Here is a 16682-nt window from a genome sequence, read left to right on the forward strand (position 1 = left end):
TCTCACCATGCCCTGCTGTCTCCACAATCGCCGCCCTCCACCACCTCCACCGCCACTGCCCTGAACCCTCCCTCTAGCCTCAGGGTGTTTCTCACTGTTCTACCTCCAGGCCTTCCCACATGCCATTCCCTCTGCTGGGGATATTCTTCCCCTTTGCCATCTCCAAGGAATCCTATGGCGCAGAGGTTAAGCGCTTGGCTGCTAACCGAAAGGCCAGTGGTTCGAACCCGCCAGGCGCTGTACAGGAGAAGGATGTGGCAGTCTGCTTCTGCAAAGATTACAGCCTTGGAAACCCCATGGGGCAGTTCTACTCCATCCTACAGAGTTGCTATGAGTCGGAATCAACTCAGCAGCAACGGGTTTGGTGCCATCTCCAGTGCCCTGGGTGGCGCAAATGGTTTGCCCTTGACTACTAACCTAAAGGTTGAAGGTTCAAACCCACCTAGCCGCTCCAAGGAAGAAAGGCCTAGAATCTGCTTCCATAGGTGTTACAGCCAAGAAAACCCTATGGAGCAGTTCTCTGTAACACATAGGGTCGCCATGAATCGAAATCGACTCGATGCCAACGGGTTTGGGTTTTTTTGTGCCATTTCCTCCACCCCATGAAGGAAAAATAAAGCAGGATCAGGGTTAGAGAGAGGGACCATATAGAGGAAGTAGATGCTACTTAAGGAGCCCTAGTGGCGCAATGGTTAAGCACTTGGCCGCTAACCAAAATGTTGGCGGTTTGAGCCTGGCTCTGTGGGAGAAAGACCTGGTGATCTGCTCCTGTAAAGACTACAGTCTAAACCCTATGGGGCAGTTCTAGCCTGTCACATGAAGTTGCTGTGAGTGAGAATCTACTGGACAGCACAACACAGGGACTATTTAAACTGGGTGGATGGAGAAGATCAGTCAGAAAGTGACATCTGAGCTGAAGGAGGTGAGAGAGGGAGTCATGTGAATATTTAGTAAAGGGGTTCAGGCAGCGGCAATAGCACGTGCAAAGGTCCTGAGGTGGAAAGATCCCAGGCTTATGAGAGAAACAAGGAGGACAGCAGGACTGGAAGGGAGCAACAGAGGGAGCGGTGGGAGGAGACAAGATCGTGGGGGAGTGAGGGGTTTGCTGGGGGTGGGGAATCACACAGGGCCTTGTGGGCCAAGGAGAGGACTTTGGCTTTTACCCTGCGTGAAGTGGGAGCCCTGAAGGGCTCTGAGCAGGGGAGGGCAGGGCCTGACCTCGGTTCTAACTGGATCCCCCTGGCTGGCTGTGTGTGGAGAACAGACAGTGGGGATCGAGGAAGGGAGCAGGGGACCAGCGAGGGGGTGACTGCTGCAGTCCCAGCAGGTGATGCTAGTGGCCCGGACCATGGTGGGGGCAGTGGGGGTGGAGCGTGTGATTAGATTCTGGGTGCATTTCAAAGGTGGAGCTGACAGGGTTTGGGGAGAGACAGATGTGGAGTGAGTGAGCATGAGAAGCTAAGAATAACCCCTGGGTTTTTCGCCAGAGCACCTGGGGGAGGGAGCAGATAGGGACGTTTAGGAGGTTAATTGAGGCTATGCTGAGTCTGACGCTCCTATTAGTCGCTCAGATTAAGGTGACTAGGAAGAAAGGCCTGGCGATCTACGTTCAAAAATCAGTCCATAAGGACCCTATGATCACAACAGCCAGATCCACAACTGATCATGAAGGTGGCACAGGACAGGCAGCATTAAGTTCCGTCATGCATGGGGTCACTATGAGTCGGGCCGACTTGACGGCAACAACAATTAATTGCTGCAGTGGCAGTGGGGAGAGGTGGGTGGAGAGCTGTGTCTGCAGTCAAGGGAGAGGTCGGGGCTGGAGAGATACATTCAGAAGCCCCCAGTGTTTAGATAAGAATAAGGAATGTGTTTTGGACATGTTCTTTCCCTTCTCCCCAAAGCTGGGATTTCAACCCAGGTCTTCTGAGACCAGGCCTGGGACTCTCTAAACTGCCCAGGGTTCCCGAGGTTGTCCCTGGTGGAGACTGGGACTGGGACACCCAGGCTACAGGGTCTGGCCCCACGTCATCAGTTGAACCCTGAATGTCCGTTCTCCCCTATCCCCAGCCCCAGGCCCCAAGCCAGGGATCCGCTAGGTGCACCCTCTCTTGGTCAGTGGGCAATATACACAGAGAAGGGAGAGAGACACAGAAACAGAGGCAGACTGAGATAGAGCAATACAGGGAGACAGAAAGATCCACGCAGAGATCCAAGCAGAGACACAGAGAATCAGGAAGACGGAGAGAACTTGAGAGGGGCTGGTTCATCTCTCAACCCTCCCTCAATCCCTGGGGGCCCTGGGACCTCCTTACCAACCCCACCATCATCACTGACACCCCCTGAGGAAAGAATCATCCATCTCCCCACAGTCCTCTTTGGGCCTGTCTCCCCACCTGCGAAGAAGGAGGATGATAACCCAGCAGCTTCATTGGCCGCTGGAGACATCTGATGAGATAAGGTGCCTGGCACCAAGAATCACTACAGAACCCTTCATGCTACCCTCCCTGGGCCAGGGGATGCACCCAAGGGGGTGTCAGGCCCATCCCAGGGCTCCCCAGTAGCCTTGCAACCTCAAACAAGCCCCACTGCTGAATGGGAAAACCGAGGCCCAGCTAAAGCCAGGAACCCAATCCAGATGCCAAAACAAGGGGGGTGAGACATACTTTCTGGGCTCCAGGACAGTCTCCCCACTGAGGGGTCACACTTTCTTAATTCTTTTAATGAGCATTTACTGAGCACCTACTGCCCTCCAGGCACACTGTACTGGGCACTAGGGATGCAGCGGTGAGCAAGGGAGACAAAATGTACTGCCCTGGCCGAGCTGACCTTCTAGGGGAAGGAGACGGACAAGCATCCAACAGACGAATTAGTATAAGATACATCAGGTGGTGAGAAACGGCGCAGAGAAATAAATCAGGGCAAGCAGGGAAGAGGTGCCTGCTGGGAAGAGGGGGGTCTTCAAATTATTGTCATCGTTTCTCCACAGGCCAGGCAGTTTTTATATTTGGAACCAGCTGGTGATGGGGAAGAAGGAGACTCGTTACCAAGTGCTTCCTGAGTCCCCAGCTCTGTGCCTGGCACGTTCATCAGTTTTATCACATTGAATCTCGTCAGCATTTCCAAGAAATAGGTACTATTGCGTCCCCATTTTCCAGATGAGGAAACTGAAGCTCAGAGAGGTGAACTGATTTGCCCAAGGTCACACAGCTAGAAAGGGGCAGACGAGAATTCAAATGGCCCCCAAAGCCCTGGGGACAAACAGGAGGTTATAACCCAAGGTGAAATGCCCCAGCCCCAGATTCCAGGGCAGGGGCTTGATGGGGACACTCGGGTAGAGAACGGGGCTAGTGCCAGAGGGCACAGCAGCCAACAGATTAAAGACCCGGAATGTGGGTCCTTGGGCTCCCTGGCAGGGCCCCAGTCCCGGCTCCCGCCACCACAAGGACCAGGATAGGGTGACAGCCACACCCAGGCTCAGCCTCTGGCCCCGCGCTGCCTGCTGGGAACACACAGTTCTCAGGACTAGGAGACTCAAAATAGAAAGCAAGGAACCTGTGTCGGAGCCTGAAATACCCCAGGCAGGCAGGCAGGTGGCTGTAATTCCTGGACACCCGAGGCTTGAGGCCCATAGGCCCAAGTACTGGCCAGCCCTGTGGGTGAGGGGGCCTCCGTCCAGCCTTTGTTGTTCTCCCGACCAGTTGCCAAGACAGTAGCTCTAGGATTCCACAGACCTAGGCACCTCCCCCAGCTCAATCCAAGCTAGCTGTGTGGCCTCGGGCCAGTCACCTACCCCGTGGGGCCTCAGTGTCCTTATCCGCCAATGTCCTTTCTCATGACTTACAGAGTTGTGAACTCGGCCACTCGACAAATGTTGGTTGAGCACCTACTGCCGGGCACTGTGCTGGACACTGGAAACATAGCAGGGAATAAGACAGAGAAAAAGCCCTGCCCTGGTAGATAAACAAGTCAACTAACAGTGCCTCAGATGGTGGTGTCCCACACACAAGACCACAGCCATGGAGGAAAATAAAGCGAGGAATCGGGGGGTATGGATCCTGAGGGGTGTGGTTCAAGTAGGGGGGTCAGGAAGGTTTCACATGAGGGCGACCGAAGAAGGTGAGGGAGAGCTCTGTGGGCATCTGGGGGAAGAGCGTTTCAGGCAGAGGGAACAGCCAGTGCAAAGGCCCTTAGGTGACATGAGTGTGGGCTGTTTCAGGAACATAGAGGAGGCCAGTATGGCTGGAAGGGTGAGTGAGGAGGAGGGAGGGGGAGAGGAGGTCAGGAGTCAAGTAGTACAGGGTCTTGTGGGCCAAGGGAAGGACTTGAAGATTTGTTCTCAGATCCCTTAGAGGATTCCTCTGTCTGTGTGTGGAGGGAGATTTCTGGAGGACCAGGGTGGAGGCAGGCAGACCAGGGAAGAGGCTTCTGGAAGAGTCTGGAGGAGCAATGATGGCGGCAATGGCAGCAGGGAAGGTTGGATTCAGAGTCTGTTTGGAAGAGCTGCTGACAGCACTGGCAGCACTGGTGACCTGGACCAGTAGAGAGGGGTGAATGGTTGGGGGTTGAGGAGAGCCCCCCTCCTGCCCTCCCTGCCTCAGGGGGCCAAGCAGGAAGTTGGTGGCCAGGCGGCCCAGCGTGGAAGGCTGACTGGTTTGTTCGGCCTGAAGCCTACGGGCCCCCCCCACCCCACCCCCAGTCTGTGTGGGCCTGTGGCAGCCCCAGGGCTGGGAAACATGCCTGGAATGTCAGCCACCAGGCCCAACCAGACAGTGCCCATGGGACCCGCTGTGGGCTAGGCGAGAGCTCTGGCCACAGCCCTGCCCTCACATGGAATCTCTCAGGGCCCATTGACCAGGGTAAGTGGTCATTACAGGCCTGGAGCAGAGGGGGAAGGGGCTACAAGCCCAGAGCCTCCCTATACCCAAATCCCCTCCTATTTACTGAGTGCCTACTGTGTGCTGGGCTCTCACACACCGTCTCATCCCATCCGCACCTCAACCCACTGCCCCTAGGACCAACATGAGGCCCACTTTGCCGGTAAGGAAACTGATTTGCCTGTATATAGTCTCACAGCTAGGACGTGCGAAGACCAAGATTCGAACCCAGGACCCCAAACTTGGTGTGCCTTCTCTGTTGCTGTTTTAGTTCCCAGAGATCAGGGTGAGTCAGGGGAAGGAACACGGCACTGTGAGTCCCAAGACACCCCTGGAGCCATCTCTGGGCCTCAGTCCCCTCTTGCGTCAAAGAACTACTCTTTCATTCATTCACTCATTCACAAGCACTTACTGGGCACCTGCCCTGCGTAGGCACTGTGCTGGGTGCTGGGTGTACAGCAATGAACAAAACAGACAAAAAAACCCTACCTGGTAATGGTGACATTCCAATGGCAGAAACAGAACAAACAAGCAGGGTGATTTCTAGTATAAGCAAGAAGTCCTAGGAAGAAAATAAAAGAGCACAAGGTGATAGGAACAAGGGGTGGTCAGGGAGGGAGGGCGTCTCTGAGGGCTGACTTCAGAAATAAGGCCTGGCTGCAGAGTAGGAGCTGCCGCAGGGAAAGCTGGGAGAAGCGTGTTCCAGAGGAAAGAGCAAGTGCAAAGGCCCTGGGGCAGCAGCAAAATCGGTGTTTTCAGGCACAGCAAAGAGGCCAATGTGGCTACAGCTGAGCAGAGAGGGAAAGGGCGGGGGGGTGGGGTCAAAGGTCATAGGGAAGAAGATCCTTCAGGTCTGTGAGCCACTGTAAGGACTTTGGCTTCAGCCCCACGGGAGATAGGAGCCCTGGAGGATTCTGAGCAGAGGAGCGACAGCACCTGACTTTGGTTCTAACAGGATCCCTCTGGTTTAAGGGGGCAAGAGTGAAGGCAAGTTTGTCAATGAGGAGGTGACGGCAACTGTCCCAGTAGGATGTGATAAGCCTGGACCAGGGTGAGGCAGTGGAGGTGGAAGACTTGGAATAATTCGGGACAATGGATGAGCTCCGCGGTGGTCGGGTCGTGAAGGGAAGAGAGCTCCACCATAGTTTTGGAGCAGCCGGGTGGCTGGGGGAGACCCCAGGTTTGTGGTGGTGTCAGGGAGGTCCCACCCAGAGTAAAAGACAGACGCATAGCCCCCAGACCCTTGCCTCAAGCACAGAATCAGCAACGGGATCCCATAGGCAGGTGATCCCAGAATCCGTGACCTGCACGGGCTGTCTACCTGGCCAGAGCTCTACAGATCCATGTAGCTGCTATGGCCTACCCAGCCTCACCCACCCACTGAGCATCATTGTCTCTTCTTGGTCCTGCCCCGAGCAGCTCACCCAGCTCCCTCAGTTGGTCCCAATACTTGACTGGGATCCCAGGGGATGGGGGATGGAATGAAGTTGTACATCCATCCCACCCATTTGCATCTCCCATCAGTCAAACAGGGGCCAGGACGCCTCTTTGCCAGTTCTTCCTCCATACCTCTGTCCACCATTTCCTTCCATCCTACACCCTGCCCACCTCATCACCTAGTTCCCACACATCCCCTTCCGGGAAGCCTTCAGAGATGGCACCCAGCGTCACCCGTGGGCTCTGCAACCAGGAACTTTACTCTGGTCCCCGCCACCTCACACTTCCTCCACCACATCCAGTTGTAAGTTTCCATTTCACAGATGGAGGAACTGAGGTTCCAAGAGATAGAGCTGGTTCCCAAGGTCACACACAAGGTCAGTGGCAGTGCCAGGATTCACCCAAGTCTGTCTGATTCCAAAGCTCTTAGCCTCCAAGCATTACACCTGCTGACTCAGGGGGGGTCCCCAGAAGCCAACCTGAGACAAGGCCGTGGGTGCAAGCAGTTTGGGAGATGATCCCAGAAACACCAGTAGGGAGTGAGGAAGACAAGGAGAGGGAAAGGACAGTACCAGGTGTGTTAGTGAGCAAGTCACTTCTGCAGGCACCAGGGCTCAGACCCTCTGGAAAACACTGGTAGAATGTGTAGAACAGCCCTCAGCGTTGTCCCACTTGAGGGGTGAGGACCCACCCTTCACTGGCAAGGGTCATTCACTCCCGTCCCTTTGCATGCAAGCCAAGGCAGACAGATGCAAGATGGTGGCCCCTCTGTCGTCTCACCAAAGGGCACTGATCCTGCTACCACGGCTGCAGTCCCAGAGGTGTCTTCCAGTCCTCCTTCTCCCCCACATTGCCTACCTTCTTACTGCCCCAGGCCTCCCGTCCCTGAAACATGAGCCTGAGAACGCCAGGGCTAGTACGGATGGGAACATCGCGGCTAGGGTGACTGTCCACATGCCTGGGCTGCCAAATTCAAATTCAAATGCAAAGAGTGGCTGAATGCACTGCACCCCCTTTAACCTCCTGACTCCCAGAACAGTGCTCACTCGGGGACGCAGACAACGCAGCAGGAGGTAGCTGAGCCTTGTGACTCTCTGCAAGTCACTCAGCCTCTTGGAGCCTTCATTTCCTCATGTGGAGAAGGGAACCATAAAAAAAACACCTCAGCCATCTAAGATGCATCAGTTGGTCTCAACCCACCTGGACCAAAGAATGAAGAACACCAAAGACACAAAGTAATTATGAGCCCAAGAGACAGAAAGGGCCACATAAACCAGAGACTACATCAGCCTGAGACCAGAAGAGCTAGATGGTGCCCGGCTACAACCGATGACTGTCCTGACAGGGAACACAACAGAGAGCCCCTGAGGGAGCAGGAAAGCAGTGGGATGCAGACCCCAAATTCTCGTAAAAAGACCAGACTTAATGGTCTGACTTAGACTAGAAGGACCCCAGTGGTCATGGCCCCTAGACCTTCTGTTGGCCCAGGACAGGAACCATTCCTGAAGACAACTCTTCAGACAAGGAGTGGACTGGGCAATGGTTTGGAGAGGGATGCTGGTGAGGAGTGAGCTTCTTGGATCAGGTGGGCGCTTGAGACTATATTGGCATCTCCTCCCTGGAGGGGAGATGAGAGGGTAAAGGGGGTTAGAAGCTGGCAAAATGGACACGAAAAGAGAGAGTGGAGGGAGGGAGCGGGCTGTCTCATTAGGGGGAGAACAATTGGGAGTATGTAGCAAGGTGATTATAAGTTTTTGTGTGAGAGACTGACTTGATTTGCAAACTTTCACTTAAAGCACAATAAAAATAAAATAAAATAAAAACCTCGAAAAGTTTTTTGTGGGTATTAAAATATAAAAAAAAAGGTGACACAAAATATACATGGCTTAGAACAGCACATAGCACATAGTACATACTTGATAAATATCTGTGCTTAAATGAGATAGGAAGGTCGTAGCTACTCAATAAACATAGCCAGGAATATTGTAGTTACTGTTGTTTAGGAGCCCCTCGGTGTCTCCCAAGCCTGGACCTACTCGACAGAGACAAGATGGTGGCTGGGTGGCCTCCCCAGTTTCCTGGACTCCACAGCTTCTTGCTCAAGGCTGCCTGAATTTTGGGGAAACAGAGGAGGAGGAGGAAGGGGCGGGGGCCTGGTCAGGCCTGCTAGCGGTAACTGTGGGCAGCCACCCCGCCTGAGGGGCCTCCATTCGCCCATCCACCCATCCGCTGAGGCCGCTGCCCAGTCCACACAGGGGACGCCTCGTCTTGCACAAGACAGGAAGGGGGAGGCTAGGGTTGCGGCGGGTGACTCCAGGACCCCGTGTCCACCCGGCTGCAGACAGGATGGGCAAGGGAGGCCCAGGCCAGGCTTCCTGTGTACTGAGCACACTGGGCAGAAAGGAGAAGTGGGGTCCAGGCTGAGAGGGAGGCCCAGGCAGCACTTTCCTCTCCCTGGCCCAACTGTTCCGCCTTCCCTCTCTGACTCACGGTCCCTGGGTTCCAATCCCAACTCTGCCACCTACCAGCTGCTTGACTTTGGACAACAGGTTCTCTGGGCCTTTGTTTCCCGTTGCCGCTGGGGAGCAGAGAAATCTCCCCTTGAGCCTGCCTGCCCCTCTGTGGGGGCACTGTCATTATCATCTGCAGTTAAGGAAACCAAGGGAAGCCATTAGGTATTTTCAAACAGCATCTACTATGCTTAAAGATTTAGGGCACAACAGGCCAGGGCAAGCCTGAGATCCCAGTGGGTTCTGGAGACACAAAGGCCAATATAACCCATACCCTCCGTCCTGGACCCACGGCAGGTATTATTAATCAATCACGCCCAGATACTGCCTCAGAACCCTGCTTAACACAGCTCTCCAGCCACTGCCAATCCGAGCTCCTGAGGCCTGAGGAAGCAAGGACAATGCGTCTGTCCTCTCCATTTCAGCGACAGGCTCGATCAGAGAGAAAACTTGCCCTGAAAAAGGCCACCCTCTGGCAAGCTACCTCCGGGTGCCTCTCTGTAATCAGGGCCTCCCCAGAAGCCTATCTGTCCCACCAGCCTGAGCCTCTCAGGACCCTTCCCTTGGAGGCATTTGCCCTGGGGGTTTGCAAACTGGCTCACTGAAAGGCCAGAGGTCTGTGTAGTGGGGGGCTGGAGAAGCAGCAGAGATGGGGGAATCACAGACTGAGGAGGGAGCCCTGGCAAAGCCTGGGGTAACCGGAGGCTGGACCTGCCCCCAGAGAGGAGGGGTTCCAGGGTGGAGCACGGCGGGCGGAGGGCAGTGGGGAGGAGGAAAAGCCAGCTCCCTAGGCTGCTGGGGCCCCACCAGCTATGCCAGGGAAAGTCCAGTGACCCAGAGCCCCATGGTGGATTGTGTAAAAGGAAAACCAAAACTGAGTGCAGAGCCCTGGGCCTCCCACCAGCCCTGGTGCATCTGTCCCTGTATTCACACCCACCCCCCAAGTCACTGACCTACGCCACCATCTTCCTTCAGCTGGACACCTGCAGTGGTCTCCAGCCTGTTCCCCAGCCTCCCCCTTCTCCCCTACACACTCTTCTCCACAAGACAAAGGAAAGCTCAGAAACGTAGCCCCAGCCAAGTCACTCCCCTGCTCCAAACCCCAAGACTGCCCATCACATTGGGGAGAAAATCTGGACATGTGGCCCCAGCCCTGGCCTCCAACCCCTGGATGTCCGCCCCTGCCCCGTCTCTACCATCACCTCTTCTTTCTCCCCAATCACTCTTGTCTCTGGGAGCACCAGCTTCTTCCTATTCCTTAGGCAGTAACCTCACCCCCACCTCCAGGCCTTTGCCTCTAACGCTCTTCCCCCATATTTTCCCTTGGTGGCTCCATCTCATCAGTCAGGTCTCAATTCAATGCCGCCTCACCCCCGACCCCAGCACCCCTAGCTACTGCAGACTCCTCTCTGCCACCTCCACCTGTCCCTCTGGTTCTTTGTAGCTCTTCTCAGGGTTTGCAAGTATCTATTTGCAAGGGCGGGGGTGTCCACCTGGTCACTGCTATGTTCAGCACTGTGCTGGGCACAGTCGATGCTCAGAGGATACTGAAAGAGCCCGATAGGAAACAGATCAAGCCATCTAGAGGGTTCTCACTGAGCTTTCCCGAGTCCCCATTTGCTGTCCCCTCCTGGGGATGACAGGTTGGTCCCTCCTCATGTGCCAGCTCCCTGGTTGGTGCACGGTGGTGGGGAGAATTCTGAGTCCAGCTTGGAAAATAAGTGATTAGAGATGCCTGCCACAGACGAGGCAGGGTGGTGGAGCATCTGCAGGGGCTGGGGGCAGCTCCTATGGGTGCCAGAGACGTGTCCAGCCCAGCCAGCTGCATGGCCCTTGGTGAGTCTTTGCCCTTGCTTGGACCCTCATCTCCTCGGCTGTAAAACGAATATAAAATAATATCAATATGAATATTAGTAACAGCCAAACCAAACCCGTTGCCGTTGAGTCAATTCTGACTCAGCGATCCTATAGGACAGAGTAGAAGAACTGCCCCCATACGGTTTCCAAGGAGTGGCTGGTGGATTCGAACTGCCGACCTTTTGCTTAGCAGTGGTAGTTCTTTACCACTTCACCACCAGGGCTCCATTTGTAACAGCAGCTGACACTTATTGGGCACTTATGACATGCTAGGCACTGTACTAAGCACCTTCCATGCATCAGTCTCATTGGCCCCTCAAACCAGCTCCATTTTACAGATGAGGACACTGAGGCTCAGAGAGGAGAAGAGACTTGCCCAAGGTCACACAGTTCCTAAGTGGTGCAAGCCCAGGTGTGACAGCCCTCTAGTTCCATGCATCCTGATCCCAAGCCCCACACTGGAGGCTGGGGGGGATCAATGGATATGTCCCCCTTCTCTAGGACCCCCATATGGACACCAGCTTGACCATGCAGCCTGTCTGACACCCTCTTCTTCCCAGCAGGTACCTGGGAGGGGTGGGAAAGGGAGGCATCCCCCCAGCCATCTGCCACAGACTCAGGGCAGAGAGACTGCGGTGTAACCAGCAAGCCCACTGGGACACTGACAGAGCCCAACCTGTCCCATGTCAACCCTGGTCACAGGCAGAGGAAGCCATCCACTCAGCCAGGCTTCCTAGCACCAGACAGCCTTCCCCTTCTGCCTCCGGTCTCTCCCCCTGACCAGCCTGACAGTGCCTGAAAGACCACTATTAACCAGCGGGTTGAGGCAGGCTTTAAGGCGTTCACTGACTGACATCTTCATGTTTATTTATTGTGTGCGATGCCTTTCTCCCTGGCAGAATGCCAGCTCCGTGAGGGCTGTTGTTTTTATCTGTTGTATTCACTGCTGTCTCCACAGCACCTGGGATAGTGCCTAGAACATAATAGATGCTCAACAAATATTTGTAGAATGTCAAATACATGGTCACCTTTAGGTTCTTTATCTAATTGGCTACTGCAGGGAAGAGTGACCCCTGGGTGGCACAAATGGTTCACAGCCAACTACTAACTTAAAGGTTGGCAGTGCCACAAAAGAAAGGCCTCGTGATCATCTTCTGTAAAAATCACAGCCAAGAAAACCCTATGGGTCCGTTCTACTTTGTAACACATGGGGTCACCATGAGTTAGAATTGAACACCTTCAGCTCATTCAACCAACAAACACATCCCAGCTTTTGGTGAAGACCTGCTATGTGCCTGGTATAGTTCATTTAATCCTGAGGCCACTCCAGTTTAGAGAGGAGGAAGCTGAAGCTCAGAGAGGTCTTGATGGAACTTGATCAAGTTCACCGGCTGGGGTCAGCTGGCCCCAAAATTCTCTGAGAACCCAGTCTCCCCACCCAGGGGAAGAAGATGAGGCTCACCCAGGCCCCCCCACCCAGGGCCTCCCCAGCCCTCTGGGGTGGGGGTGAGGACAGGCGGCCTCTGCTTCCCTTTTGGTGCATGTCACAGGGCTGTGGTTAAACGGAAACAGGGCCCCGGCCCATCCCGGGCGCGGGCCCCCAAGGGCCCCACCCTCCCCATTCCCAGCCCAAGACTCTTCCCAGCTGACCATGGGGCGCCAGTTCCCTGTTCCTCTTTTCTCGAGGCAGGAGGAAGCGGGTGGGGCTGGGGGAAGACCTAGAAGACTCAGTTTCCTCATCTGACAAGTGGGCTCAACCCCCAGCACCTACAGGGTTGGTCTGTGGTGGAGATTCTATGAGATAGTTCATGAAAGGTGCTGGGCCAGTGCCTGGCAGGTAGTCAGCACTCAGAAAGCCAGGGTGATGACAATTGTGATACCCAGGATGGGAGGCAGAGGTGGGAAAAGGTGCCTCGTGACCCCAGCTCCCTGCTCAGGCCCTCCCAAGTCTCCCTACTGCCCTAAGCACAAAAAGCAGGCTATTCTCCACTTGGTCTGCACCTGTGCCACCCACCCCTCAGACTGCTCCCTCCCAACTTGCCCCTTCCCTCCAAACTTCAGCCCGTGGTCTCTCAGACTCTCCTACCTACTTTGCTCTATTCTACCTCAGGGCCCTTGCACATGTTGTGCCAGCTTGCTGGAACTTTTATCCCCCCCTTTCACACCTGCTAGGCCTGCACTCGCCCTTCAGTTCTCAACTCAGCTTCTTTCAGGAAGGCTTCCTGTGACCTCCCTGACCCTGTCAGCCCTCCTCACCCTCTATGGGCTCCCAAATCACCCTGTGCTTGTCACAGTCACAATTTGACATTTCTGAGGGCGAGTTGGTTATTGTCCATCTCTCCCACTGGGCTGTGAGCCCCTTGTGGGCAGGGCTCACTGTTTCCCCAGTGCCCAGCACAGTGCCTGGCATAGAGCAGGTGTTTCATTAATGCTTGTTGAATGAATGCATGAGTGAATGAATGAATTCATGAGTGAGTGGATACATGAATGAATGAATGAGGCAAATCATGCCCTCCAGACGTCCCCTCCCATATCCCACCCTGACCTTGAACCCTGGGCCACACTTGCCCTGCCCAAACCCTCTCTTCTAGGATGAGTGTTTAGGCCACCCCACTCCTAGTCCCAAAGGTGCCACTTCCTTTGCCCCCAGGACCTCCTTTTTCTGGGTGAGTACCAATGCGATGGACTTCGACCATGAGCTTTCCAGCGGGCTCCCCTTGAGCCTGGTATTCTAAGGATAGGCCTTGGGGTCAACCCGGAGAGAAGGGCAGGGCCGGCCCCCCACCCCCCACATCAACCAGAACAGCTCCCCACCCCCGCCATCTCTTTGATATGTGGGGCAGTCACAATTTCGGCACTATGACAGGAACTCATGGAGGTATGCTCAGCAGAAAACAAAAACTCAGTCTGAGAGAGGAAACTGATCTCCTTGAGGATGCACGGGAGGGAGATGTGGATCAGCAGTTCCTTCCCCAGAGGCTGAGTCTGCTGGGTGTGATTTCAGTGTTTCAACGCATCCCTCGTTCCTATAATGTGGCACCGAACCCAAGCCAGTGACCGAAGACTCCTGGTCAGCTCCAGTGTGGGGAACTGGGCCACTGACTCTACCCAGAGGCTGTAGTCCATCCAAGCTGGGGAGGGCTGTGTCCTTCCTGTGGAATCCCCAAGGGGAACTTTACTACAGTCCATTTCCACCTTATGGGCCAATGTCAGAGCTTGCCCCTGGGTAAGACAGCTACTGTTTCTGCGATTTTCTGTTTGAACAATGGGCACCGCAAAAAAAAAAAAAAAACAGCTTAAACCAGTTGTTGTCCTGTTGATTCTGACTCATGGCAACCTCACGTGTGTCAGGGTAGAACTGTGCTCCGTAGGGTTTTCAATGGCTGGTTTTTCGGAAGCAGATCACCAGGTTCTTCCGAGGTATCTCTGGGTGGACTCAAACTTCCAACCTTTCAGTTAACAGCAGAGTGCGGTAACCATTTGCATCACTCAAGGATGCCCTGTGGCCACCACAGCTCATGGCGGAACAAACCAAAACCATGAAACAGGATGCTCCCAAAGGGTCCTTCCAGCTCAGACACTAAATTCTGTCCCTCGTTGCTTATGCTTATTCACTTCCAGACTCCTGAAGGTCTGTGACATGGTGGTGAAGGTTCTGGGCTCTGTTGCTCTGGGCTCTGGGCATTTGGAAGTTCAGAGTACCTCCCCTCACTGCCTGAGACACCCCACTCCACAGTCCAGGCAGGGCCCCTCAGATGGGGATACATTGAACCCAGCGAGGGCACCTGGGGGCCCAGATGATGTCCCCACAAGCTGCACCCCAGGGAGGAGCTATTGAGACTGTGGCCGACCATGGTATTTTCTGCACCTGTGTGCCAGGTCCCAAGCTGAATAAGACACTCCCAGTTCCTGCTGGCTGAGCTCACCTCCTGGGTGAGGTCGAGGTGGATACAAGACACTGAACACCCAAACAACTAATACACAGTAAAACCTGCAAAAGTCGGAACCTGAGTAAGGTGGAAACCTGTCAGAGAAGAAAAACTCAAATATTCTCCACTAATAAAGAGTGATAGAAAAGTGGTAAGACTGCATCCTGTCAAAGGCAGAAAGCTTTGGAGACCCAGAAAAAGCAAAGGAGTCCCGTCAAGTTCCGGCTCTTACAGCTTTCACGGTGTATATAGAATGACAAGTGCTCTGGAGAAAATAAGTCAGGGTCCAGGATAGCAATGGTGGGGGGCTACTTTAGGGGGTGGTCCAGGAGGCCTCTCTGGGGAGCATGGGCCTAACTCGCGACTTGAGAAAGCAAGTCAGAGAAAGACCTCAAGGAGCAGTATACCAGGCAGAGGGAACGCCACGGGCAAGGGCTGTGAGGCAGGAAAAGTTGGTGAACTGTTTAAGGAAGAGCAAGAAAGTCAGTGCAGCCAGAGAGGAGAGATGAAGGAAGGGGACTACAGAGAAGCAGGGGCAGGGGTAGGGGTGGGGGTGGGGGGGCAGGGCCTGATACTCAGGGCCGTGGGTCATCATGAGAACTTTGACCCTCCCTCTGAGTAAGGTAGGAGCTATGGCGGGGCTCCGAGCTGAGGAGCGACATGAGCTGGCTTAGGTTCTCACAGCACCCCTCTGGCTGCGTGTGGAGGTGGAGGTGGGAGCCAGGAGACCAGGGAGGAATATTCTGCATGGTCTCAGCAAGTGATGATACAGGCTCAACCAGGGTGATGGCAGCAGAGATGGGGGGACATCAGTCAGATTCTGGGACAGTTGGAAGGTGGAGCCAGTGCAATTGGCTGAGGAATTGGATGGGGATTGTGGGCCACTAGAGAAACAGGAATGGAGAACAACCCCAGGGTCTGTGGCCTGATCCACCAGGTAGGTGGTGGTGCTATTTTCTGAGCCAGGGAGAACGTGGGAGGTTGATGGCAGCCACATCTCTGATTTGGGCAGCTGAGCAAGACAGAGATCTAGGAAGGGTGACTTTGGGGCGGGAAGGCTGGGCTGAGGGAGCCTGTGTGGGCGCAGGGCACCAGGAAGCAGGCTGGTAGGGACTGGAGAGCCTCGTAAAGGCACAAAGGACTCCCAGGCAGCTAAGCTTTCAGGGAGCAGGGCCAGATGAGGGCAGAAGGCTCAGTCCCAACCCAAGAGCATGACCACTTGAGGGGTCCTAGAAGGCACAGGCAGGCAGGGAGAGGGAGAACCAGAGGGACACGCTAAGACGTGTTCTAGGAGAGGCAGTCACCCGTGTGGCCGAACACTGCCCAGAGGATAAGCCAGAGAAGGCCAGCTTGTCCAGGCCCACCGTGCAGCCTAGAGGTGGGGTGTCAGGGGACAGTGAGACTCAAACCAGTGGCAAGCCCAGATGTGCCCCCATCACCTTCAGAACCCAGATCTCTTTGAGGCAGCCAGATCAAATCCTGATTGCTGTAAGCCAGTGATGGGAATTCCTTTCCCTGCTGCCAGTGTTTGGTTTAAGGGTAGATGTTGGCCCTGTTCCAGTCAACGGGACACCAAGAGAACTCTGCTGGGGCATCTAGGGAATATTTTCCTGCTTGATAAAAGAGCAAGAGCCGAAAGGAAAAGCCCACTTTTCAGCTCACCTTTTTTCTTTCCTGGTTAGAATGTGATCATGTGGGACGTGATGTCTGGCGACACAGCAGCTATTAGGGCCCATGAGGACAAGAGAAGTGAAAAGAATTCGGCCTAGAGGCTAGCTAAGCAATCCTGGCACAGCCCCACATCTGAACTTCTTGTTATAAGATATAATTAAATGTTTCACTATTCCAAGCACCAAAGGAAGCCTAAGTGGGACAAAAGAAAAATGGGAATAAACCCTGGGGCACAGAATAAAATAGAGAAAAGGAGAGATGAGAAGGCTGAAAAGGAATCCTCTAGAAAGGGTTTCATTTTGGGCCCCAAGCTCCTGGGAGAAGAAAACGTAGCCTGTGGACCCTTAAACCCTCACCTAAAAGTCTACGACATCATGCATGATTAGACACACCTAATTTTT

At 54.4% G+C, this 16682-nt stretch overlaps 1 long non-coding RNA gene across 1 annotated transcript; it reads left to right on the top strand.

The window, feature by feature from the left end:
* Positions 1 to 717: 717 nt before the first annotated feature.
* Positions 718 to 4047, top strand: LOC126067232 (uncharacterized). Its single transcript, XR_007515366.1, has 3 exons — positions 718 to 922; positions 2990 to 3133; positions 3847 to 4047. It is a non-coding gene; the product is annotated as an uncharacterized LOC126067232 (long non-coding RNA).
* The last annotated feature ends 12635 nt before the right edge of the window (positions 4048 to 16682 follow it).

Source organism: Elephas maximus, chromosome 25 (assembly GCF_024166365.1).
Source record: "Elephas maximus indicus isolate mEleMax1 chromosome 25, mEleMax1 primary haplotype, whole genome shotgun sequence".
NCBI lineage: Eukaryota > Metazoa > Chordata > Mammalia > Proboscidea > Elephantidae > Elephas > Elephas maximus.